We start from the raw sequence: 26,779 nt of genomic DNA on the forward strand, positions 1-26,779 counted from the left end.
GAACTGACCAGTACTCTAAAGTATACTGTGCCATCGTTTCCCTGGTGGCACCATCAGTTCTTGCAGACTTTAACCTTTAATTGAAAAAAAGTCTAGCCTTTATTATTCCAAGGAAAATCTTCAAAATATAAACCAAGGTAGTGTTATCTTAATGAGCGTTTAAATAGACAAAATCTGCCCCAGTTCATCTATGTGAAGAATAGCTACTGAAGCCTAATGACACAAATATAAATGTCAACACTGGTAACTGTATCATTGCTGATCATTTTAGGTAATGTGTTCAGGAACAGTGGAACTGTGAGCAGAACCTGAGTGAAAAGGGACCATTAAATTATTCCCAAATCTGATCCCATTCTGTTCATGTCCTACATCTATTCTTGCCAAGGAGATTTTAATTGTGGAGTATTTGATCATCCAGTGTAAAATATTGTTTCTGTAATGTCATGTGTTTGCCATTGCTTTGCATTTAGGGGGCTTTTAGTACTTAGATGGTTGAAAACGTGTAGTGCTTGGATGGCTTTGAGCTGAAAACATAGTAGATATTGTGTTAGCCAAATTGGACAGTTTTAATATAACAGTTTATAGCAAATTTGTCCAAATAATTAAGCATAGGTTACATGACAGTTACAAAGTGCTTGTAGTTTATTCTGTCATACTGTTTTGTGCTTGCTGTACCAAAGTGTCATATGACTTGACTGTTTGAGGGAACACTAGTTTGAATAGGTTACTCTTGAAGTGGATATTAAAGTTGGTGAGATCTGGTCTCAGTCTGATATCTTGTGGAAGTTCAACGAGCACATACCTTTCACTAAGACTGTCCTGTTCCCCAGTTATCTTGAGATGAACTTGGGTCTTTCTCACTCCAATAATCTCCACTGACCATGGCCAGAGTGTGGGGGAGAGGAAAGAGGGTCCTGAGCTAACTGAGTCTTAACTTGGTTCAGGCGTTCCTTCGGCACTTCCCAGAGCGTAGGTGTGGCAGGCCAACTGCTACACCTCTTAGGATATGTCTACATTGCATCTGAGAGGGAGCCTCCCAGCTGGATCCATAGCTAGTGGCTCCTGCTAGTGTACTAAAAATATCTCTGTAGATGTTGCTTTGACGTTGTGACCCTGAGTGGAGTTTGGGCTCCCAAGCTGTGTGCACGCATGTGGAGAGCTCAAGTTGCAGCCCATGTCAGAATATCAAAGGAATGTCCACACAGCTATTTTTAGCATGCTTGCATGAGACCTTCCACCACAAGTATGTTGTTCTGGGCTGGGAGGCTTGCTCACCAATGCAGTGTAGACGTACTCTTAGGTGATGCTGCTTACTCCTCCACTGAGCCAGTCATGCTTCCCATGGGCTGCAGTTCTGCCTTATGCAGTCTGCATGGAAAGGAAGGTTCCTTCCACCCTCCATTGCACAGCTGTGAAAGGGAAGCGAATTCTAGCTACATGAAGAAAGTGGTTGCTATTTATATCACTTACACAGAGTGTCACCATCGTGTGTGTGGGCGGGGGGAATATTGATTTCATTTTAGACACTGAGAAGAAATTTAAAAATAAGGCAAAGTTAGTCCATTTTTAGGTAAAACTGAAATGGCCAGTCCATATTTTGTGAATCTTAGCCAAAATCCAACAGACAAAATTAGTTCTCAAACGTGGGAAATTTCAGTCTGACAAGAATAGTTTTGCCATAGTTATGACTTAGTAAAGTAGCGTTTTTGTTTGTTTGTTGGAAAATGCTTTTCAATCTTAGCAATAGCATTGTTAGTGTAATGTTGGCAATGACATAAAACATATTCTGAGGAGAGATATATGTGGCTTGATTCTCAACTCTTTTACACACCAGTATTCTAATGGAATCATACCGGTGTAAAGCTAGTGAAAATAGAGTGGAGAAGTAGATAATGGTTTGTATCTCCATATCCCATGTGTTTTTAAGCTGGGAGTATGTGTATGATGGAGAGGATGTAGATGCTGTGTTCTATATGAATCAAACCCTTTATAGTGTAGTCTTGCATATTGTGCCATGAACAAAATTACAGGAAATGCCTTCCATCACAGTTCTCCTCTGAAAAATGAAATATGAGAAGATTTCAGATACTTCTTTTTGTTCATAAATATTAGCTTACAGATCTTACTCAATTAAGTTGCAAAATCTATTTTTATTTTTGTACATGGAACAGAACAGATCTAAAGAACTACTGGTTTTGTATTTTTTCATTAAAAATATCTATGCTGTAAGAAATTAAATATGCTGCCAGCAATCTTTTATTTGTGATAGGGGATTTAAGGTAAAATTAGCTTGAACAGGTTTAACAGGTTTCTGTATTTCCTGCTTAAGGTATGCATTTCCAAAACACTGCGACTTAACTAGTTTCCACGGCCTAAAGATATTCTAGAACTTTCATCAGGAGTTGCTACAGTAACGAGGCACATAACACTGTATTGTAGAGTTCTAGATCAGGGAAGAGGGCTTATGACAAGGGTAACCTGTTATTCATTTGGAGGCGGACTCTAGCTTGGTAGAGTTGGGTTCTTCTTTCAGATCAGAGAGGGTGGTCTGTGCTTTCCTGTGGAATCCCAATGAAATTAAGGTATCTTGGAGAAGACCTGTTGTGAAGACTAATTGTAGAAAAGTTCAAGTTACCAACGGCGCAAACATCTGCATGTAAGTACTGAACAAAGTGTTTCTTTTTTTCTAATTACAGTAGTTAGAAGTAGGATAACATTTGTATATTTCACTTGCAGATATTTATTTTCTTTCTTTTATACACTGCTTGCACAAATGACAGGAGACCTTTTTTTTTTGTTCCTTATTCAGCTAGAGTGTTGCATGTAAATGAAGAGAACCACTGTGAGGTTTCCCGGGAGTACCCAGAGTTGTGAGGCACCTTGCTACCACCTGCCCTTAGTGTGAGGAAGCCTTGTCTGTGCCTGCCATGGGTCAGCTCCAGCACCCCACTGGCACTTCTCACTATGCCTCACAGGACCCACTGTCAATCTGTGCATTAGTTATTAGCACACTCGAGCCCTCTGAGCATCTCCCTGGAGTGGCCAGCCCCTAGTACACTGGACACTCGAAGCATTCACAGATTCACTGCCTCCAAAGAAACAGGATGGCCCAGCTTACCCATTCCACCTCGGATCACACTCCACTTAACACACAGTAGATAGATTTGTTAAAAGTGAAATCAATTTTAGGTTTCTTTTACAAACCATAGAGATTCAAGTAGTCGTAAGCAGAAATATTGGGAACAAATTATTACGTACATAATAAAATCATAACACACATTCTAGAGCCTAGACTTAATTTACAGGGTACTCTCATATCTAGCAGAGTATTGCCCACCCAAAATCCCTGCAGCACTTTACAGCCAGGCTGGCTGACATGCATACTATTAGTTTGCCTACTGAGTGAAGGATCCAGTGCATCTCTTTGCACTCCAAGTTATACCAGACCAATCCTTTGTCTTTATTCATAAAAAGGACACCCCCTGCCCTGTGCTGTTTCTTCCTGTAGATTTCCTCTCTTGTAGATTTTGCAATCTTTCAATTGGCAGCTGGCTCAGCCTGCAAATAGGGATACAGTGTTAGTCACGCAATACACAAATGGCCAAACAGGTGGATAAGTATCAGCTACCTCCTGTTTGAAAGGTTCATCTCCAAGGTACGTCACCTCTTGGTGACGTGCTTTAACTCCAAGACCTTCAGAACATAATTTTCAGTATAGATGCATAATTCCTTAAATATTATCTGTACATACATTTTGCAATGATTGTCATGACCTGTGGTCTCCTGGCTCTCAGTAAACCTCACATGCCATGCTTCAGTGACCTATTATGCAGATATCTGACCCAGGGGTTCCCTGTAAAACTTTGTGCATCCCCTGTGCCCTCTGGCAGTTGTCACCAAGGGATTCCTGGATTACAACCATGTACTGGAGGATAATGACAATTGGAGCTACTGGAAATATATTAATAATTTGGTGACATTCCTGTATTAGTTCAGGATTTCAAAGTTCTGTGAAGTGCCATGACAATTTGTGGCAGTATATAAATAATGAATACATTCTCTGACTTGCTCCACCTTCCAGATGTGCCACATTTAAAAACAAAAACAAAACCACCCAAGGTATATCAAGGAACTTTGTTCTTCCATATAACAAAAGAAAGTCATGGTAGCAGTATCTATAAAACCAAAGGAGAACTCTTCTCCCTCATGGAGAATGGCTTGCCATCAGCTCCCTCCTGTGTTAACCAAGGGAGCTCCAATTTAAAGCACCCCTGCTCATCATAACTCTGGCAGTCACATGGGGTAGGAGTCTTTCAAATAGGCAAGTTCTGAGCTAGTTAGTGCTTTATAGGTTACAAACAGGCATTGAACTCCAACTGGAGGCCTGATTTACATTGTGTCAGAAATAACATATGGTAGATTTTTCGATACTGGTTTTGGCTCCAATCCTGCAAATGCTTAAATAGGTATATAGCTTCCTTCATGTGAGTAGTCCCATTGACTTCAATGGAAGGACACGCAAGTAAAGTTATGTATGGACTTAAGTGTTTGCAGGATCAGAGCCTTATTTGCTGCCAAAGAATAGCATAAAGGGTTTCTTTTTGGTAAGTAGATATTAATTAAAGCTGGCTGAAGACTAGAAGACATTTTGTGAAAATATTTGCTGATATTTTTTCCCTCTTTTCAACAATTTTATTTTAACAAGCTAGACCATTATGTTTTGATAGCAGTGTTGTAGATTTGTTTCTAAACTATAAAGTATATTTTCCAATAGTTTCGAATGAGCTTCATTTGAGACCTTAATATGCTGTGGCAATGTCTTCCACCCCTGATCCCTCCTTCAAATAAATCTACCAAACAATATTTTGATTATGTATAGTTTGTAAACAGGAAATTTTTTTCATTTTCTTCTCCTTTTTTAATTTAAGGCCATTTATTTCTGGTAAAAAATTTTGCATGTTGTACAAGATTAGATGTTCGGCATTTTTAGGTCCAGTTCTGATTCTGCATACACATCTTTTCCTTTGTATGCATCTTGCTTTCAGAAGGAGAGGTGTGTTAATTGTATGGTCTTTTGGCAAGAATATAAGTTAATATGCTTTAGTAGTTGACAACAACTAGCTGGACTTTGGCTGACCCTCTGCAGCTTTCCAATATGGCCAAAGAATTCCTCTTTTCTGACTTGGAAGGGAAAACCAATCACTCTAATGCTAACTGTGGACTTTTCAAAGTATTCAGTAACAGTAATTTGCTTCCATTCATGTGTAATGCACAGAAAGTCACTGGTATTAAAATAGAGGTCAGTGGAAGAGATCTCCTCCAACATTGTGTTCCCATCTGTCTAAACAACAGTTTTGCTTACACTTGCTTTTGCTACCGGTGGAACTCATATTGTCAGTCGGTAGCACATGACTCTGCGGAAGGCAATAGGCATCTTCATATGTCACAAATTAAGGTCAGTTTTATTGCCAAAACCAGAGGATCACAGGTGCAAAAAGTCACTATACATTCTCAGTCACTCTGATATTAAAGATTTGAAAGGGGGATCCAAAAAGCCAGACTCAAGTTTGGAACAGGATCCTGTGCTGCCTCACTGCCCTGGGATTCTGTCCATAATAAATAGTTTATTCAGGAAAAAAGAAGTAGAACAAGAAGACCTGCATGCCAAGTGTTGACGAAAAGATCAGTGCCTTGTACATTGGAGGAATTGTTTGAGAACAGTTTGTCCTTGTGTAAAGATTGTCCCATAATGCTACATAGGTCAAGGAGACCTTGAAGATATCTGCTGCTTTATGAGCTGATGGACAACATTTCCTGATATCAAAATTTTTAAAGGAACAATTTGCTATGTCTATTTTTCCTCAAATATCATCAACGTAAATAATAATGAGTGGGGAATCATTCTTAGAACTGAAACTTTGAGCAACCTAAGTCCCTACACAGCTTGATGAATCCCTTAAGGATATTGACTGTTTCACTGTTGCTCAGTGTGGATGTTTAGCAGCAATGTTTGAAGCAGAAAACATTCTTGCATTATTTGATGTTGCATATAAGTTAGATCTTGACTTTCTTGGCAAATGCCTTCAAGATTCCATTCGGTATCCTTGATGATGAGTGAGATGTAAATGCAACTTGTAAGAAAAATTGCCAGGACAAGAGAAAATTGGGAGAAATGGTTAAAACTTGTAAAAGCTAGTGAAATGAGGAGCACCTAAACATTAGGGCCTCTGTCAAACTTTTTAGGTTTCAAGATGCATTTTCCTTAAAGGAAGATAAATTCTGTCAACTGTCCTTGGAAGATATTTCATATACAGTTTACTTTTAAAAGATTTCAATCGTGAAGTAGAGCCCCATAAATCAATGTGGTGGTCTTCCACAATCCAAAACCCTCTAGTTGGTTTTATATTCAGGCATTATTTTTCTAAATGTAAACCGAATGCTTTAACAGTAAATAAATTAGAAACTGAGCTTAACCCAAACGCTTGAACCATACCCATGATCATCTAAGTTTGGAGTCTGAAATTCTCTTTCTAATAGGCCAAATTGAAATGTTATGCAGCCTTAATTCAGCTGCCTTCTGTAGGTCTTCTCATAAAGTCTTTAGATAACGTGATCATATACTATCTGTTGTACAGGACCCAGGCCTCATTCAGCACACAGGATGGACAGGGAATAAAGCAGAAGACTGCAAGAAGAAAAGGGGGCTTATTGTTTAAGGAACTGAACTTGGACATAGAACTGGCTTCTGTTCCATGTTCTCTTCCTGGCTCTGCTGAAAATTTCCCATGTAATACTGTGCAAGAGTATCATAATGCATCATCTATCTATCTATCTATCCATCCATCCTCTGAATTCAGGCTGCATAGACAGCTTTAATTCTGGCATTTACTAATTTTTGAGTGCTTTATTTTGTAATTGTAATCTTCTTTTAACGGTTTTTTTGAATGTTATATATCACTTTTTGAAAAACGTTGGAACTTGCTGAGTAATTTCTCTCAGGTGAACCTTTTTCAGTGAGAAGTGAAGTTGTATTTCTGTGTACCTCCTTTGAGTAGGCTCCTGCAAGCCTTGCTCAGGGAAAAAATCCCACTGATATTGAGCATCAATTTAATGGGAGTTCTATAGGCCTTGCAAAAGCAAAATCAGAGCCCTGTTAATCTAAGGAACAGTAAAAAAAGCAACCCTTTACTCATGTGTTTTGTAACCCAGCTATTATAAATTATCTTGACTTGAAGTTGAAATTTAACAAAAAAAGTTAAAATGTGAGTCCTCTGGCAATTAATACAATGCACTTTATATTTGATGGGAAAATGTCTGGATAAGATTTGCAGGATTAGGCTTTTATTATATAAGACCATGATATTAGACTCTGTCGTCCTTCGCCTTTAAGTGCGGGTTATTTGGCTGGCTGGCCAAATGAAGGGAACAGTGCTTTATGGCTGGAGATTGGAACTGCTGCAAAAGGGTCAGCGTGGTCCCTGACTCATCTCCTAGAGATGCAGGGTTTAAAAGGGGCAGCTCTGTGCCTGAAGCCTCCCTTTTACACGGACCAAGGCTGAAGCAGGACCCACCCTCCTTCCCCTTTAGGTGGTAAAATACCAGGTTTGGTCAACACCTGCTGTCATAAATATAAAGGGAAGGGTAAACCCCTTTGAAATCCCTCCTGGCCAGGGGAAAGCTCCTCTCACCTGTAAAGGGTTAAGAAGCTAAAGGTAACCTCGCTGGCACCTGACCAAAATGACCAATGAGGAGACAAGATACTTTCAAAAGCTGGGAGGAGGGAGAGAAACAAAGGGTCTGTGTCTGTCTGTATGCTGCGTTTGCCAGGGACAGAACAGGAATGGAGTCTTAGAACTTTTAGTAAGTAATCTAGCTAGGTATGTGTTAGATTATGATTTCTTTAAATGGCTGAGAAAAGAATTGTGCTGAATAGAATAACTATTTCTGTCTGTGTATCTTTTTTGTAACTTAAGGTTTTGCCTAGAGGGGTTCTCTATGTTTTTGAATCTAATTACCCTGTAAGATATATACCATCCTGATTTTACAGGGGGGATTTCTTTATTTCTATTTACTTCTATTTTTTATTAAAAGTCTTCTTGTAAAACACTGAATGCTTTTTCATTGTTCTCAGATCCAAGGGTTTGGGTTTGTGGTCACCTATGCAAATTGGTGAGGCTTTTTATCCAACATTTCCCAGGAAAGGGGGGGTGCAAGTGTTGGGAGGATTGTTCATTGTTCTTAAGATCCAAGGGTCTGGGTCTGTAGTCACCTAGGCAAATTGGTGAGGCTTTTTACCAAACCTTGTCCAGGAAGTGGGGTGCAAGGTTTTGGGAAGTATTTTGGGGGGAAGGACGCGTCCAAACAGCTCTTCCCCAGTAACCAGTATTAGTTTGGTGGTGGTAGCGGCCAGTCTAAGGATAACGGGGGTAATATTTTGTACCTTGGGAAAGTTTTGACCTAAGCTGGTAAAGATAAGCTTAGGAGGTTTTTCATGCAGGTCCCCACATCTGTACCCTAGAGTTCAGAGTGGGGGAGGAACCTTGACACCTGCTGTGGGCATTTTTTTTTAGGGGGGCTGGGAAGGAATTTTTCCCTTACCACCATATTGGCTTGGGTGCAGTTGGGTTTTATTTTCACCTTCCCCACAATGGGTTTCAGGAAGGGATTTGTTCATGCATGGCATGATGGGTGGTAGGCCATTTGTCTCAACTCATTATTTAAGTGTAGGATGGATGTTCAGTGCAGGTACTCCATAGGAAAGGTATACAGTGACCAGATAAATGGCTTGGAAAAGGACTTGAAAAGAGGTGTTCATTAAAGGAACAAATGGGGGGCGGCTGGGGACTTCTATGATTGGTAAGGCAGGGAGCCAACCCCACATTCTTATAGCCCACCTTAACCCTCCTACGGGGAGGGGTGGATGGCAAGGTCCCGGAAAGGGATTTGCTGGAGGGACCTGGATGGAAAAAGAGGGGGAACTGGTTGAAGCCCTCGGGTAAGTACGGAAAAACATGGGGTTACCTGAACTGTACACTGTTATCTGCCTGGTAGTCCTCGACATCGACTAATAAAGTTGTGGCCTCATTAAACCCATGTCAAATGTCTCCTGTCCTTCTTTTGGTATAGCCAGAAAACCACTCCATTTACATTCAAATTCTATTTATGGCATCGCACTCACTTGGCTCCAGTCTGTCCCCATTGGATCTTATGTGATCCCTTTGGAAGTGCATATTTCTTAAGTGCATAATTTAGCTAAACGTGTACCAAATTGTGGCATATAGCCTGTGAGCTGTCTTCCCCTGTGTACTGTCTGCAGATGAATACATACATAAAACTCGGAGAACTGGTGTTATGTTAACCTATGGTGGACATTTGATAAACAGAGATGGCAGTTGCTGAGCCTATTGCTATAAACCAAAGCCCACTGCAAAACTAGTGGATAGTCTGGTTAAGTGCATGATGCTTACATGTTCCTATGCCTGTCCATATAAGTGGAATCCCTGTGGTCCTAATTTTTTGTTTCTTTCTTTGTGAAATGAGATGTTGGAAAACTGAAACTTTTACTGGATTTTCTGGGGGTAAGGTGAAGAAAAGTTGTGATCTTAGTACAATTACAATTTACTTGAAATCAAAGGTAGAGACCTGACACAAATTGAGAATTTTTCAAAATACCTACCCACCCATTGGCTGTTTTTAAAATGTTATTTCGAGTATTACACATGGAGGAATTTACAGGTATTGATACATTTTCAAGATGTTGTCTCTGAATGGATTTGAGCAAATATATTTATGATACTGTTTTAATCATTTATTACAGATAAATAACATTGTTAGCCTGTCTGAAATCTTGACATGTGGGTTTAATTTCTGCATCTTTTGTTTGAGGATGACTGATTCTTGAATATTAACAATAATCAAACTATCCATTGAAACATTAGACTCCACAGCATGTGTAAAAGGAATTTGGTGCCTTGTATTTTAGGTCATGAAGTCTTTACCCTTAGGGTAAGTCTAGTAGATGTAATTACACATTTTAAGCGCTAGTTGAACCCGTAACCTGTGTTTCCTCTGCACTAATTACAGGATGTGAAAATGGCCAAATGAAAAGCTTATTCATAGATATTAACGGAATTAGTTTAAGCTACTGTTACCTTACATTTAATGTATATGATTTCTCTATACACTCAAACACAGACAAAATTTAATACCATCATTTTTTTCATTTATAATTCTCACTTACTTACTGAAGTTTGCCTTTCAGAAAGAAATGACGTTTATAGGTTGCTATGTTATGTAAACTGTTAAATAAAGATATATATTAAAGTGATGCTGCCAGAAAGTTTAGCCCCCAAAGTTGATTCTATTTAAAGCAAAACAAAAAGAGTAGTAGCTGGGATTTTTTTTTACTTATTTTCAGAAAATAATAGAACTGTTTCTATGGTTTTCCATGAAATCAGTTTATTTTTTTAGACATTGCCCTGCAGCATTTTCACCCAGACTTTAGGGTATTGTGTGAGACCATGAGAGCTGGAAGCTCCAAGTGGCTACAAAATAAACAAAATTGAAACTCACTAATCTATTTTCATTGTCCAAGTTGAGTGAAATGCAAAAATTAATAAAACAACATGAATGGTGAAACGTAAGGTAATTAAAGCTCAATAGGCTCCAAGTGTTTCTGGTTTTGTTTTCTTAACATTGCCCTGGCAGAGAATAGTCAATGTATGCTTAATCCTTTACCTTCTAGTAGTGGCACTTTATTGTTAGCTGAATCTGACAGAAAAATTATCAGATTTTATCTGTGAAGAGGAAATATTGAATGATTGCCCGCATTCTCAGAAAAAGATAAAATCTTCACTTTTTTAATGAAAGCTTAGAATTTGAAGAAAACCTTCAGAATTCAGCTAAAATTGTCATGAGAGCCTAACATGGAGGTAAGCAGGTGGGTTCTTCTCAAAGGCAGTGGGTTTTTTTTTAGTATTGCAGATGTTAAAGTAGTTTCTGCTGTGTGACTTTCAGTGAGGCATTTACAATCATTCTCATGCTACTTTTACTGAAAGCAGCATTTGCACATCAGCTCCTGAGAAGAGAGCATGTGCAATGAAGTGACAAAGGGGCAGACCTTCATTGAACTATGTTAAAATCTTAGCAAATGCCGACTAAAAATACTCACTCGTGATTTTTGAGTAGCATGTAACTTTTTTTTAGTTTTTAATCTCCCCCGTCTAGAAAAGCACACACTCTCTCTTGTTTAAAAATACATACAGTTTATAGCACACCTTCTGTCTAAAGATCTCAAAAAGCTTTTAAGATCATTAAGTAGCTGACAAAGCTTCACAATATCCCAGTAAGGCAGATATAGTAACATTGGGAAAATTGAGGCATGAGGAAGCTGAGTGATTTACCCAGTCTCACACATTGAGTCAGTGTAGGACTCCCAATTTCCAGTTGTGTTTCCTGTCATCTAGACATAAGACCAATAATGGTTTGGTGGTTAAGACAAAGGACTGGGAATTAAGAGATCAGAATTCGATTTGACAACCCTTGTAGGCCCAAATTTTGTGTGTGCGCCCCTGACTTAGGTTTTAAATCCACCAGCTGGCATTGGTGTCAGGGCAGCACAAAGGAAACAGAGCCAGTATAATAATAAAGAAGTACTAAATTTAGGCAAAGGCTATATTTGGTTCCATATCAGTGTGTTTTGATGGTTTCCACACAATGAGAGAGAACCTTTCTTTAGGAAAATAACTAAAAAGTACAAATGCAAAATAAGATTTTTTAAATGAAGATTTCCTGCTTGCTGATTAAAATCATGATTTAAAATGGTGATTTAAATCCATTTCCTCTGAAACCCACTCATCCCTTTGACAATCTCCCCTTAAAATGTAGTTTTCTAATATTAATTTGTGTAAATCAACTCTTTGGATACAACACTTCTATTTCAATTATAGTTACATTGTTTTGAAAAAATAATCTTCTCTTGATACACATGCTTGATTAGAACCCATCTGCATTAACAGAATATATGGCTGTGCAACGTGAGGGCACGAAGTTGCATCCCTTTGTTTTGTTTTGTTTATAATTTGAGTTTAATATTCTAAAACTTCATTTTAAGAAATCCTGGTTTTGCCATTTGTGTACTATGCAGTTCTACTTATACAAAGCATAGATTAGGTGATTTGAGAAGTACCGTATATATAAAGAGAGATCAGTAAAATTGGAACCTGAGCAAAACTAAACAGCATTTTTCATTCAGAGGGGTGTTACTTTGCTGAAGGGTGTATATCTGTGTGGTTGAGCTACAGTGGGATGGATGTGAGCTTATGGGCAGAGCTGCATGTATTGAGGTGTGACCCTTCAATTGGTAAATAATATACTAAATTATCTTTCCTTTCATCTTTGTGTCAAAATGCATTTTTCAGGCTAATGCCTGAGATCAGTTGAGTGCTTTTTCTAAAGAACTTTGAGAAACAAGTAGGTTGTATTTGAAAGGGAATAAAACTAGCAAATCATTAACATCAACAAATATAATAAAACATCTAGAAAAGGAACTACTCTATTATTGGACCATTCTGCACATTTATTAGAGGGCAATAGAATGTCACATTTTAAAAAAAGCTTGGATAAAACTTCAAAGGTTTTAAATTAACATAGATTTTATTTAAAAAATTAAAATCTGAACTGAGACAAAATGAAGACGAAATCTAACAGAGAACCCCCTTTATTTGAAAATATTAAATGTTCACCCTGTAGCATCCAACAGCCTTAGAGTTTGAACATTGGTGCCTCTTCATAATGTTTGTAAATGGCTACCAGACTTTCATGTCAAATTATAGAATAATTATATATTAGCCAACTGGTGCAACATTCAGGATGTTGTACTTTTTATAAATATCCCTTTGCCTTCTAAGAAACACAGCTCTGTTCTGGGGAACTCATCTGGAAAGAGTATTTCTTCGGGGATATGGAGATCATGGGCAGAATTCCAGCTATATGGAAAACCTTTGGAATGGAGACTGGCAAAAAAACATCAGGAGGCAGGAAGTTTTGCATAGGTCATTTTTTGTAACCTTTGTCTGAAGAGCAAGAGCTGCAAACATGTATTGAGCTTTTGACCCCAGATTGTTTAGCTGAAATATTATACACTGCTCATGCCCATGAAAAACTTTAGTGGGATAACACTTGATTCTAAACCTTCCCAATCTATAAACAATTTCAATATATTTTAATTGACTTGTAATTATCATCATTTTGTCTGGAGCCCTTAACATTCAGGAACCTTCAAACCCCAAAATAAACCTTTAATGGTAGGAGGAGAGGTATGTTTGTCTCTCAATTACTTTCTGTTACAATGGGGTCTGATGGAGGATAGCTGATTCCCCAATAAAGGGCAGCAGGAAGCTGAAGAGAGGGGTGAAGCTTAGGAAATTGTGGCAGGGACTGAGGAAAGGCAGGGAAAAGTAGATGAGTTGCCCCAGCTGGGAGGGCTGGGAGAAGCCTGCTAAGGCAAGAGGAAGGAAGAGCCTGAAGACTCTGCTCCATCCAGCCAGGTAAAACCTGAAAAGTGGTGATTGAATTGGGACCCAGCTCTGGAAAGGAGGGCGGGGGAATTACTCCCTACCTAACGGAGAAAGAGACACTGAAGTGGGGCTGGGCCTTGGAGGACCAACGTGTTGACTCTGAGGACTGAAAGAACTGGACCCTGGAAGGGGAATGTTTTAAATACAATAGCCTACAGTTCTTATGGGACCCTGAAGAGAGGAACACAGATGGGGTGCTGCAGTATGACCTCTAACTGCAACGGGGTGCTTGGGTGGCAGATGACCCTATTACAAGTAGCCATATTAGAGAACTCCTTTTTAATTCTTTTGATTCAAGCTGATGAAGTCTGGGCATATGTGATGATGACGTGCCTTCTGATTCTCATGTAGCAGGTGATGGATCAAAATAGCAGTTTGGATATATAGTATGAGAAAAAGGTTCTTTCTTGTTTTTCCTCAGATGTGGAAAGTGCAGCAGATGATGTGCAATAGGTGGTGAGCTGGTTAGTTCTAAAACAAGATACTGAAACAAATGATGGATTAAGCATGAAAGAAGCAACTAAAAAGCTTCTGCTCTTATTTAAATTGGTGGTAGTAATTTAAGGTGCTGTAAATTAGAAAAGGAGGGAGGCATTTTGTGATTGTTTTAATTATTATGCTGGATTTTTTAACTTCTTATTTTTCAATACATCAGAGTGAAAGGAACTGTAATTCTATCTCTTGATACTGTGTTCAATCCATTTAGATTTTTCTAATTATTCACAAACAGGCCAAAGTCTGAGTGAGCTGCTAACACTTTCGTTACATTGTTGCTTTCCACCCCACTTTTAAGTTATGATTTCTTTCCTGTTGTAGCTGTCATGTAAATTGATAGCTGGGTCAACATATTTAACTGTTCCTTTAATCTTATTCTTTTAATGAAAAGGGTTTCTGCACATACAGAGGCTGATCTGGAAATGATTTGGGGAGCTTGCTTTTTCGGAAAACTGTGTATTTTTTTAAATAAGTATAATGCAGTCTTGGCCCACTGTGTCAATAATTAGTTCAGGGAGACTTAAGCAAAGAAGTTATTCCTATTGAGATACTTTTTATGCAGGGCAATACTTATGTAAAACTGGTGTCACTAGGTTAGAGAGGCTTAACTCTAAGGGTTGGGTGAGGGGGGGAATTTATGGTGGCTCTTTGAGTCTTTGCCCACGTGCATTTCACTTTTGGTGCAAATGTGCCTCGTGCACATGAGATTGGAATTTTTGACCAGCAATTGGGATTGTACCTGCAAGAAACCATCTTGAAGAGCCGAGTTACTGTAAGGTAATTGTGTGTATGTGTGTGTGTTTCAAGTTTTATAGTCTGGTGAAACTAGATTTCGATCTTGTAGTCAGTTGTTTCTTCTAAAGTTAGGAAAGAAGAAAAAGTTATTTCAAAAAATCAGATACATTAACTAAAATGAATAAAATCACTTTGTCATGTAAATATTCACTTGCCATTCCAGAGCTCCTAGAGGAAATAGCCATATCCTCTTTGATTATATAGGCATTTTAATGAAAAATTCTTCCTTGGTATCTAAATTCAGCCCCTGAAGACCAGGTTGGTACCAACCCTCCCTGTTTTTCTGTCCCTGTAACAACTGCAGATTGAAGACTTGTAGCACTCTGGATGTTGCCGTTCTCTTTGCTCTTACTAGCACTTTTTTCCTCTTATGTCCAACAGGATCTGAGTCTGTGGGCCAGCAGATAGGTGTTCTTCTTTCCAGAACAAGAGCATTCTGGTCTTAACTGCCCAGCAGAAGATCCAATAGTCTGTTAAAGTGCAGGAAGCAATACACAGAAACCAATATGCAGTGCTCCATCCTCTGCTAGTGAAGATGCCCTAGAAAATCAGGAGAGATTGAGGTCTTTCTTGTATCATTGTGTCTCCTTGGTCTTGAAGGTACTGATTTTGTTGCTGTCTCCTCATGTAGATGTCCCAGCCATGGCTCTTGCTTTGGGACAAACTATATCAGAACCCAGACCTCTTTGCACAAACCCACACAAAGTAAATCCAGCCATATATAAGCTGATAAATTGATTTTCCAAAGCCTTCAGCTGCTTCCCTGGGATTGTTGTTTCACCCTCACTCTAGGAAGGGCTCTAGTTCCAATGTTTGTCAATGAACCAGGAGCATATGCCTTTCCTGCTCTTGAGTCTCTGCTGCACTGTGGAATGTTTTTCTCTAGGGTTTTGAGAAAGTCAAAAGTCTTTGTCAAAGACTAGGTCAGAGACTCTTGGGTGTACTGAGAGCTTTGAAGCTGATGGACCTGTGAGAAAAGTTGATCATTCATTTTTGTATTTATCATTTCCTTTGAGATTTCAGGCCATTCAGACCTGTTAATCAGACGTGTGGCTAAATGGAGTCATAATTTGGTCCTTTAGACCCTCATCATATCATCTGGAAGAGATGTCTCTCCATTTTCCTATCAAGGTTTCCGTCCAAACTGCAGTCATGTCTTCCCACATCAACCATGAAATTTCTCTTTCTTCATCATGTCCCAAGTCCTAGCATCCTGAAACAGTTTTGCTACACTCTCTCAGTGCGGTCTCACCAATGCTGTGGAGATCTCCTGACACTTAAAATGCCAGAGTATTCAGGCCAATCACAGGATTTCTTCCACACAAATCTCTGGCCCATAGAATATTAAGAGCATTGTTCCTTTTTCTAGCATTAATTAGCACAATTATCCCTTTTGGCTGTCTAGCCATCATTGAATTATTCTATTTGGGTTCACCTTTTTTTATTTTTTATTTTTAAAAGGCCCTTTGCCAAAATGCTTCTGTTTGGTAGTGGGCACTTTAAATGTGGGTGGCACAATCATCTGTAGCTCTAATTAAGCCGTTTTGTATCTAACTGTTTAAAGCTGTTTTCCCCTCTCCTTTTCCTTTTCCTTTGGCTTTTTCTTTTTCCCTGAATTGGTCATGCATCCTAATAGTCAGAAACGGGGGTCTGGGTAAATAGGTAGTTGATATTTTTTCCAGTCTACTGCCTCTTAGTATTCAGAATCTTATGTGGTTAGTTTAAGTGTATTTCACTAAAGTAATCAGATATGATACATAATATTACTCAGAGACAACACAGCTAGATTCTGTTCTGATTTATGCGTCATCAACAGGATTTTAACTAGTGTAAATTCCAAATGGAGAATTTAGGTACACCTCAGATGCATATTCATCAGATTACATATTACACCTCAGATGCATATTCATCAGACTTTTCATTCATCCTAAATGGCCCAGAGCTACTGTTTATGAGATGCACTAAACCAAAAGAACACTGCTTGACCTGTATCCAAGGATTTGTATGTATTGCAATTGGGATGGGGGGAAACCCTAGTCATCTTATTTGCAAAGATGATCTTGCAATTACCATGAAATAAAATAAACATGGATTCCTACAGTGCCATTTAAAAGGTCACTATTCAATATAGAATCACACATTATAACTTAAGTAGTTCTTAAAAATGAAATTACATTTGCCATTAAAAAAAAAAACCAACTACAGTTATTACACAGTGTCTGAGATGCCTTTGTTTTTCCCCAGTTCTAAATCTTTCTTCTCTTGTATTAGAGAGTATTGTATTTTATTATTCTACAAAGCAGTCTGAGCTCTTATTAGCAGTGGATTTCAGTTGAAAACAAAAGGTTCATATTTCATATAGGATGTTTTAAAATGGGTACTTATCACACTAATCTGGTGAGGGGGAAATGAAATTCAGTTGAGATCAGAAAAGGCTCAGTTTGTGAGTGCCTGAATGGAGTAGAGAAATACAGAAAAATAGTGTGAGTGAGAAAGAAAGAGAAGGGCTGGGGGAGGCTTCACCCACAGAAGTACTTTCCTCCTCCCCGAAAATCCGCTGTTAATTTTAGTACCTACATATTCCAGAATCACATAATCCTGGGACCCTCTGATCTGCCTTGGGAGTGAAGGCGGGGGCAGTTCTACTGGGATCCAGAACTCAGGGCCCCCTCCCCCCGGATCTAACATCTATGTAAATAAAGTGAAATGGGAGGGGCAGGCCTCAGCGAGCAAGATGTACAAGGGCCCCAGATTTCTCTCAATGGGCCTGGTTCTGCCACTTTAAAACTTAAAAAGGTGCTCTGAAGTGTGTGCCCCAGGTTGCACCATAGCATGGTGAAATCCCATTGTCCTTCCTGTGAGAATAGCTAAACTCACAGGAATGAATGCATTGATTCAGTTTCAGCTGAAATTCTTTAACTGAAGCAGCTTGTTGGCCCTTAATTAGAAGCACTTGTCTGCTTCAGTTCCTTGCACAGAATATAATTTTTTCCTTTCTCTAGGAGAACACACACATGCTGACCATTCACAAAGTATTCAAATCATCATAGCTTTGTGTCCTAGAAAGAACCAGTATCCAAACCGCTGTTTAAAAAGTGAGTTACGTTTTCTGAAAGATAATGTGACCCCACAGAAATCCACATGCTAAGTATTTGTATACATATAGTTATTTTTTCTTACAAAACTTCTCAATAAGGACAAAGTCTCTTTGCCTTGCAAAAGAGACATCAAATGAAATTTCATCTTACTCGTGTTGTAGCACTTTTCTGTCATTTGCCTCACTTCAAGAAGTTTCCTGACGGATTCTATTCATTTTCTCAATCGACTAAGTACTACTGATTCCAAATAACTTGTTTAATTATTTTAAAGCTATCTCTGTAATGATTCCAAGCTTTGCCTCTTTCTCAGCATTTGCCTTGAAGGCCTGATAACTTTCTGTTATTAGCTGAAGAGTCTTTGATCCTGTAGGCTGCCTCACAATGCATGCTTTTTAAATGGATGGAATCCTTTTGGAAGACGTGTTGTGAGAAATGGAGTAAGAAAATCATGAAAATACTATTCAACTGCACTGAAAAATATTGCAAATTAAATACACAATAAATATTAACCTGTGGCAGAAATTAGCTTCCTTATCTTTTGAAACAGAACATTTTAACGATTAAGTACGTTTTTTTCCAACTTTTTGGTGTACCTGTGTCAGTTTACACTAGGCCCTAGACTCTGTCAGCCAGTGTTAAATTTTAAGTTTCTGTCTCTGTTTTTCAGGGGAGATTTAAGGGAATGATAAATTGCATATAAAACACTCAGGAATGTGAGTGTTTTATATGCAATTTACAATAAATAGTGATTGAATTTAGCTCAAGTTCTTATAGCCAGTGACCTCTTTAGCTTCTTCCACTGTGGCCATACACACCTTCTCTGTACATTATGTACTGATGATATTGTGGCTGCCAGAACCCAACAACAGTCTACTAAAATAAAATGATCAGTAAAGCACAACACACATTGTGTTGCCCTTTCTGTGCATAGAAACATTGCTTCTTCTCTGAGTTGTTTGGCTTTTGGAGGAGTAGAGGGAGTGAAGGAGTGTTCCTTTAGCATCCACCTGATCCATTTGTGAAATCCAGGGTAAAATGTATGCATCTTGACCTAAATACTTACGTGAAGTACCTGACAACAAGAATCTTACCAAAATCAAAAATGCAGGTTCTTGACAGATTTTCCTACATAGAGTGTGATAGGGACAGTAGTGGGGGACTACACAATAAAATAAAAAGTGTATAAATTCTTTAAAAGCTACCTATTTTGAAAGCCCCTATCTGGAATACCCGGTGTCAGGGGAAAGAAAGATAACACAATAAAGCCACTGCTCTCGTCTATCTTGATTTTTGCAGTATATACATAATTGTTCACATAATTTTATGCTAATATAGTAGGGATAAATTCTGCTTGAGGAATCCATTTTGATGTAATTAACTTTAAAGTGATGAAACAGTGTGTTTGAACCCTCACTTCATATAAAACTTCTTATTTCAACACTCTTTAAAATCACCAGCCTGTATCAAGAAGAACAATCTATAGTTTTCATTCCCTTCCAATGCTCTGCTGCCAAGGTTTGTATTTTTTTTAGGTGGAAAACAAGTTTCAACTGTATTTGTTTGAAGATAAATAGCTAAACCGGTGTTGTTTAAAGAAACATACAATAGATTGAGTGTTCACAGTGGATTTATTTGTGCTCATAGAGATGACTTCAGAGCTAACTGGTAATCTGCTTAGTCCCACCACTTATGTGTTGTGATATAATTTCTTAAATCTTGAAACACGCCCCCCCATAACAGTGTGTCCATTGTGTATGTTCTCTTCTAATGTATACATGCATCATGCTAGTTGCTGAATTCTGCACTGCCCAAGGGAGCAAAGGAAGGTGCAGGAAGATCCCAGGAACAGTGGAAGCGGGGGAGGGGCATTGTAATTTGTGTTGCAAATTTCCTGCTCCTCATGAGCCTGTGGAGACACATTGTGCATGAGTAAGACATGACTGGAGTCCCATGTGAGGAGGAAGGTGAAGCTGGGGAACTGTCGCTCTCCAGGCATTATGCCTCCTAAGTAACTCAGTTTAAATTCCTCCAGAGAAATCTATGGAAATTACACTGGTAATGTAAACAATAACTTCAGCTCCGTGTCTTGTGCCTTCTTTTCTGGGGGGGGAGGGGTATGGTATGCAAGAACACCTGCATGCAGGGAGATCCATGGTTGCTTGGTGAGCTGTGCTGGTAGGAGGGAGTAGGGAAACAGTGTGGAGTGACTGCATAAAGACCTTCACTGCAAATATCTGTAGAATTGGGAGCAGGCTCTGTGTAACTTGAAGTTTGCACCTTCTGTCTCTTCTGAGTAGCTGCTGCCCACTCCTGGCTGAGGTCAGAATGCAGCAGTAACTGAGTTGGATCTCATGGGATTTTTGGGAGTACTGCTGTTCTACCCCATTGTCTTGCAAGTTTTCCATGAAAAGGTACGTTTGGCCCAGGGCATGCATATTATACTTATTGGAGTTGAGATCTTTATTGAGCATTGGAGGTTACTGTTCAGCCCAAAGAGCAGTAGTTTCCCTTACAAACTGAAAACTCTAATCTACCATATATTGTTTTTATTATACTCTTACAAAGTGTTGTTTTGTCCTAAAGATGTTGCACCTTCAGTTACCTTCTTCTTAACTTGTAACTTGTAGGGTCATAGCCCTAAATGATTTGGATCCTCTCTGTTGAGATGATTGTGAGAGTGATCCTTTGTATAATCATGGGGGACTCAGCCAAGTGTTCTCAAGAAGATATGGAATTCATTTCATTGGTTCACCAAGAGCCTGGATTTGACAGTGTTTAGATCATGTTGCAAGATACACACAAGCTCAGTAGTGGGGAGAGACTAAGTGACACTGGGAGAGAGTTTGTGAGAAGCTGCAAAGGAGATTTTAATGGAGCTTTTCCAGCATGAGAAGGCTTTGTTGGTGCTGCTGAAGGTTCCTTTTTAAGGTGTGTGTTACAAATTTGTTTTAAAACCAGCTAACACACTTAGGATGTAAAATGTTCACAGAGTGAATAAATCTAAATACAACTGTAAAAGCTGTGGCAGTTTAATAATAAAAAACCTAGATGTTTCAGCATGTTAGGCCTAAATTTTCATAAGGGGCTAGGGATGTTGGTGCCAAACTTGAAAGTCTTGCTAAAAGTCTTGATTTTTTTTCTTTTTTTCTTTTTAGAAAGTGTTGAACACCTGTTCTGAAAATCAGGCCCTTTAGTTAGGTTCAACACCCCAACATCAAGGCACACAAAACTTCTAGTAAGTTTTAAAAATGTAGGTCACTAGTTATTCTTCTGATTGTTAAGAGAGGCTGGAAGCTATTTTACAGCCTCAAATACAGGTCTACCAGACTGCTACAATCACAAAATGAGGTCACTTTCTAGCAAGATACACTTGCCATCAGTGGGTGACTGTATTAATTAAAAATAAAAAAAAAACCTTTCAAACTCATTTCAGCAGTTTATTTTCTCCACTTAATGAAAAGAAGGTTTTTTCATTTAAGTTTGATTGCTGTCATGAGCCAAATGGGTGGTGTTTTTCTTTAAATTACATAAAGTGGGGTATGGAAACCAGTCATGGGGCATTGAGGATTAGCTGTATGGGCTACAAACCAGTTGCAACACTTCAGAATTTCTGTATAAAGATGATGATGGTGTCAGATATTTTATAACCAAAGATGTTAGCTAGATTTTTCTCCTTTGCTCTCCCAGCCCCCAACTCTGACAAAGTTAATTTCTTCTTCTGAACAGTGTAATAGAACAGCTGCTGGGTGCCCAACTGATAAACTCAGACTTCAAAACACGCGGTTTTAAAACCAAGGACATGCTGTTTGAATCAAGTGATTATCAGAAAGCCACTTCTTTCCATGTCCTTTGTGATAGTGCTGGCTGTTTCAATATTATGAAGGAGGTGATAAATATTTGGTTGGTGTTTGGGGTGGAAATGAGGGAGAACCAATCCTCAGGCTTTGAATGTATGTTGATATGTGCAGCACTACTTCAGATAAGATAAGCAGTGGGCATTGTGAAAGGGTTTAGAGAGGGTAAATGAGTGATGTCAGCTTCTAAGGCAATACTGTAGTGGTTCAGGAAACAGTTATATGAATCAAAAGAAGTAAAAACCTTGGTTTTACTGCCCCTCATGACCTCTCTTTCCGCCATATTCTACTTCCCTTTTCTCTGTACCCTCATGCTCTCATCAAGATGCTTCTCCTCAGAATACAAGCATGCTTTGGTTTCTCCATCCAAAATCCCTCCTCCCTTCATCCTGCCCTCCCACTGAAATTACCACTCCATCTCCCTCCTCTCATTTATAAACTCATTGACTGGTCCATCCTTCTCCAACTTTGTCCTTGATACTCTTCAAACTGTTTTTCACTCTCTCTCCAGTCCTCTGATACTGCTCTTGCTGAGGTCTTTAGTAGCCTTTTTACGGACTTCTAATCCATTCTCAGGACACTTCTCCATTCTCATCTGCCTTGATCTCTCTGCGGCTTTTGATACTGTTGACCTTCCCCCTCATTCTTAAAATATTTTCCTCTGACTTTCTTGAGTCCCTCCTTTCCTCGTTTCCTTCCTACTTTGGTGTCTGTTCTTCAGAATTCTGTTTAGTGAATCCTCTTCCCCTCTTTCACTTTCTCTGTGGCACTGCAGGGCTCCATCCTTGGCTTCATCCTACTATCTCTCTGCTGTATTTCTTTAGGTGATCTCATTGCTCACACGCCTCCATGTACCATCTTTATGTTGATGCTTCTCAAATCTGTCTTTCCTCTCCTGGTCTGACTCCCTCCATTCACACCTGCAACTCATCCTGCCTCTGACACCCCTTGCAGAAAAGTACATTTAGCAGGGTCAAAACTTACCTCCTTGTCCTGTCCTCCGTCTCCCTTCTCTCTGTTACTGTTGACAACATTATCATCCACTCAGGCCTATAAACGTGGGTGTTCTCTTCAAGTTTGTCCTCACTTTAGCCCATGCATCCAAAGCCATATCCAGATCTTGCTTCTGCTTCCTCTGTAACATTTTTGAGATGTAGCCTTTTTCTTTTTCTTGTGCAGAAATTCCATCTCCATTTTGAACTTCCTCACATCCATGTTACCAATTTCAGGTGCATTCTCAAAATGCTGCTACTAAAATATTTCTGGCCTGTGGCTCTGACTATGTCGTCCCCTTTTTAGTCTTGCCATTGACTCAACTTCACCAATGATGCTAGTCTAAATTGCTTATTTGTTCATTTTTCCCACTTCACATTTTCTTTCACGACTTCACACACAAGGGGCAACTAGTCCGCAAATGCATCTGTATATCCACTTCTCTATCCTTCTTCAGATCCTTTCTCAAGACCTACTTCTGTCAGGAGGCCTATGGTAAACTGCCAACTGATAATGGCTAGGCTGGTAGCCAGCAGGGACTGTTGATATTAATATCTCCTGTTTTATTTACATTGCATTTTTTTTTAAATTGGATTTAGTGAGCCTCTGTAACTACATTGTTACCTTTGGCCACCTTCTGCAACTCCCTCCATTTTGTTACACTTCCATGTCACATCCAATCTTAATGTAAACTGTATGCTCTTTGTTGCACTAACTGCCTTGTGTTTTGTGCATTCTTGGGGGCACTGACTGCCTCATACAATGTACTGTGTGTTTTTGGGGCCAGGGTGTGATTAGGGCCTCTTGGCTCTACTCTAATGCCAACAGTAGTTCTAGTAATAATCAGTGCTTAATTTGTGTCAGGGCTTGCCAGGGCTAAGCCTCGGCACTTCTCCACTTGGCAGTTCATAGCCCAGCACCTCTGGGCTTGCTGTGTCAGTCATGAAAGTAAAAAAAAAAAAAAAAATTGTGTGAGCCCTGGCACTTCTTTCATTACAAATTAAGCACTGGTAATGTTCTGTCATAATTATCTTGTGAGGCTATAGTCCTGAAGCAGCCTCTGTGTTTTATTGGTGATTAGTTGGAGAGGAAGTAGTATGTATCCCTCTAGACAGATTTTGGACCAAATTGTAGCTTAAGAAGTATGCACATAATGACCAAACAGCTGTTTGGGACTGACGACCTGTGCTGCTATACATTTCTGATCCAGCTCCCAGTCAGGTCTGTGCGGTTCTGCCATCATGGGAGCCAGAGAAGGCTTTGGTTTGTAAACCTTGTGAATTATCAGTGCTATAGAAATTAATGTAATGACATATATGCTGATTTACTCTGGACCTGTGGGGGCTGAGGCATGAAGGAACACTCATCCATTCAAAGAATACCGGATGAGTTGCAATGCATGCATTCTGCCAAGTTGTCTTGGAAGATGAGATAATAAGCATAAATTGCAAAATGTAAATATTTCCCTCCCATAATTGATAGAGTATTGATAAATATTTTGCCATCCATGTGCTTCATTTTATCAAATGCTAGTCCTCAGGTGTCATATCTGAAATACTGTACTGACTATTTACAGTTAAACTTCAGCGTTACTAACACCTTGGGAATAGAGCTTGTTCATAACTCTGAAATGTTTGTAACTCTGAACAAAACGTTATGGTTGTTCTTTCAAAAGTTTACAACTGAACATTGACTTAATACTTAGAAACTTTATTAGGCAGAAGAAAAGTCTGCTTTCCCTTTACTGTTTTCGTAGTTTATGTTTAATACAGTACTGTACTGCATTTGTTTTTTTGTTTTTTTCTCTCTCCTGCTGCCTGATTGTGTACTTCCGGTTCCAAATTAGGTGTGTGGTTGACTGGTCAGTTCGTAACTCTGGTGTTTGTAACTCTGAGGTTCTACTGTAACTAGCCATGCCTAGTCCTTAGATTCTCCTGCAGGTGACATTATAGTTTTACATGGCTACAAGAAGACACTACAGGATGGTGGTGTAGGGGGGTGTCAAACAATTTTCATATGATGGGCCTAATGACCACCTTGTGATTTGTAGTGTTCCAGTGTGGACTCCCCCTTATTCCTCTGTGTAGACAGAAATGTTCCTTAGAGCACAATGATGTGGTCTTGTTTCAAACAGAGGCTACATCACTGCAGACTAGCCAGGGAGCTAGAGCCCAACACACCTGTAGTGGAGACTCCAGAGTTGTACAGACAAGCCCAAAGATTTGCGGGAATCCAGATGAAACTGTTCTGTAGGCTGCATCTGGCCAGTGGGCCATACGCTTGACGCCCTGGTACAGAGTCTTTCTTTAATGGTAGTAATATAATTACTACTTTCAGCATAGTGCCAATCACTTTTAAATTTTTCTTTGTTCGTAGGGTGGAGTTCACTTCTTTTGTTCCTGGGAGCTGAATAGGAGAAAGGGACATTTCAGGTTAACTTGATAAAGGTAAGACAACATCTATTGGTAAAGATAAAATAATATTCATTATTATGAGTTTATAGTATGTTTGTCAATGGAGGTATGTGATGTGAGGTTTTTTAACTTTGTGCTTTAGCAGTAAGTTAAAGTGAAGTATGTGATAACACAATTTGTATAATGGATGGAATGTGTACTTCTACCACAGGTATCAGTAAAACCCCTGGAGATAAGAAAGGAGGTGTAGATCAACATGACAAAGTGGATATCAATTTGTGACATGATTAATAACTTCTGGCATTTTCCATACTCCATTGAATTTAAAATATTGGCTTGTTCAGCTGTGGTTCTCTTCATCAAACATTTGCACAGACTGTAAGAGCTCTTGAGTTAGAATTCCATATCCTATAAGATACTTCTTAAAAAAACGTACGGAAACATGTACCAGTCCTTTGTCTTTTGATGCATTAATGAATGATAGTACATTACTTTTATACCCTGGTGTACCTGAGATCAAAAGTTGATTCTTTGTTCTGCAAACTAAGACATATATTTTGCCACTCATTCAAAACATTGATATTGTACTTACTTAGTCTGACTTAAATATAGCCCCAAATGCTCAGAATTAAATTGCTATCTTGTAAAATGTCAATTAAGTATAGTGAATTGAGGGGGAGGAGGGAAATCCTGCTATAGCAATAATGTGGTTTTTCAGTCTTTAGCATTGTAACCACTGACGGTAAGGTCATACATTCAAGTGTTAGTTTAGTGCAGGGGAGAGAGTTGTTGTGTTTTCTTGATGAAAAGGTGCCAGTAGTAATTTGTAAATTAACTAATATTGCCCAAATCTAGTCTCACTCTGGTGGAATTCATGTTGAACTACATGGGAATTTTGCCTGAGTCAGGATTTAATCGAGCCCATAGCGTGTACTTGCTAGAGTATATGATGTGATTGTTTACTGCAGCGATGTACCCATTTACACCAATATACTAAAATTACACATCTAAAATTCCGATACCTAATATACTAACTCTACTTGGTACCTAGTGTTATAAATTATTTGTATGTGTCTAATGTGTGTCATACCTGTGCAGGACTCAATTACACCTTTTAATGCACAGGCCTCCATTGCGGGCATTGCAGATCTGATCTGTTCTAGATGTACAGTGGAAGTAACATGTCAGAGGGTGCAGCTTACTCTCCTTTGTGCACCCAGTTTGCTCTGTTAGGGGTAAAGCAGTGCTCCTGCTTTCTTGTTTTCCCCTTTGGAGTGTCATGCACCCCACGTGATGCACAGAGAGAGCAGTTCTTATGCCTTAGGGATAGTATTTACACTAAGCATATCCTGGCTACTTCTATGTCTTTTTTTTAAAGAGGTTAAATGGAGAAAAATTGAAACCATAAATACACTCTACATAGTTAAACTTGGCTTTACGTCCACCATTTCTGTCAGCATATTAAGAACATCTTTAGAGGAAACAATTTAATGTATTATTTTTAGAAGGAGCAAGACACTTTGGGGGAAGTTAGATAATCCTTCAAATAGACC

General features: G+C 39.0%; 1 protein-coding gene across 2 annotated transcripts in view; it reads left to right on the plus strand.

The window, feature by feature from the left end:
* Positions 1-26,779, plus strand: part of BMPR1B (bone morphogenetic protein receptor type 1B) — a 356,230-nt gene that overhangs the window by 46,312 nt on the left and 283,139 nt on the right. Inside the window, exons 1-2 of one of the 2 annotated variants that reach the window (XM_073340729.1) lie at positions 20,318-20,376; positions 25,189-25,259. The gene's annotated coding sequence lies outside the window, so the exon portion shown is untranslated. Of the gene's footprint in view, positions 1-20,317; positions 20,377-25,188; positions 25,260-26,779 lie in introns of those variants that run through there. The other variant, XM_073340728.1, reaches the window with a different exon arrangement.

Source organism: Lepidochelys kempii, chromosome 4 (genome assembly GCF_965140285.1).
Source record: "Lepidochelys kempii isolate rLepKem1 chromosome 4, rLepKem1.hap1, whole genome shotgun sequence".
In the NCBI taxonomy this organism is placed as follows: domain Eukaryota; kingdom Metazoa; phylum Chordata; order Testudines; family Cheloniidae; genus Lepidochelys; species Lepidochelys kempii.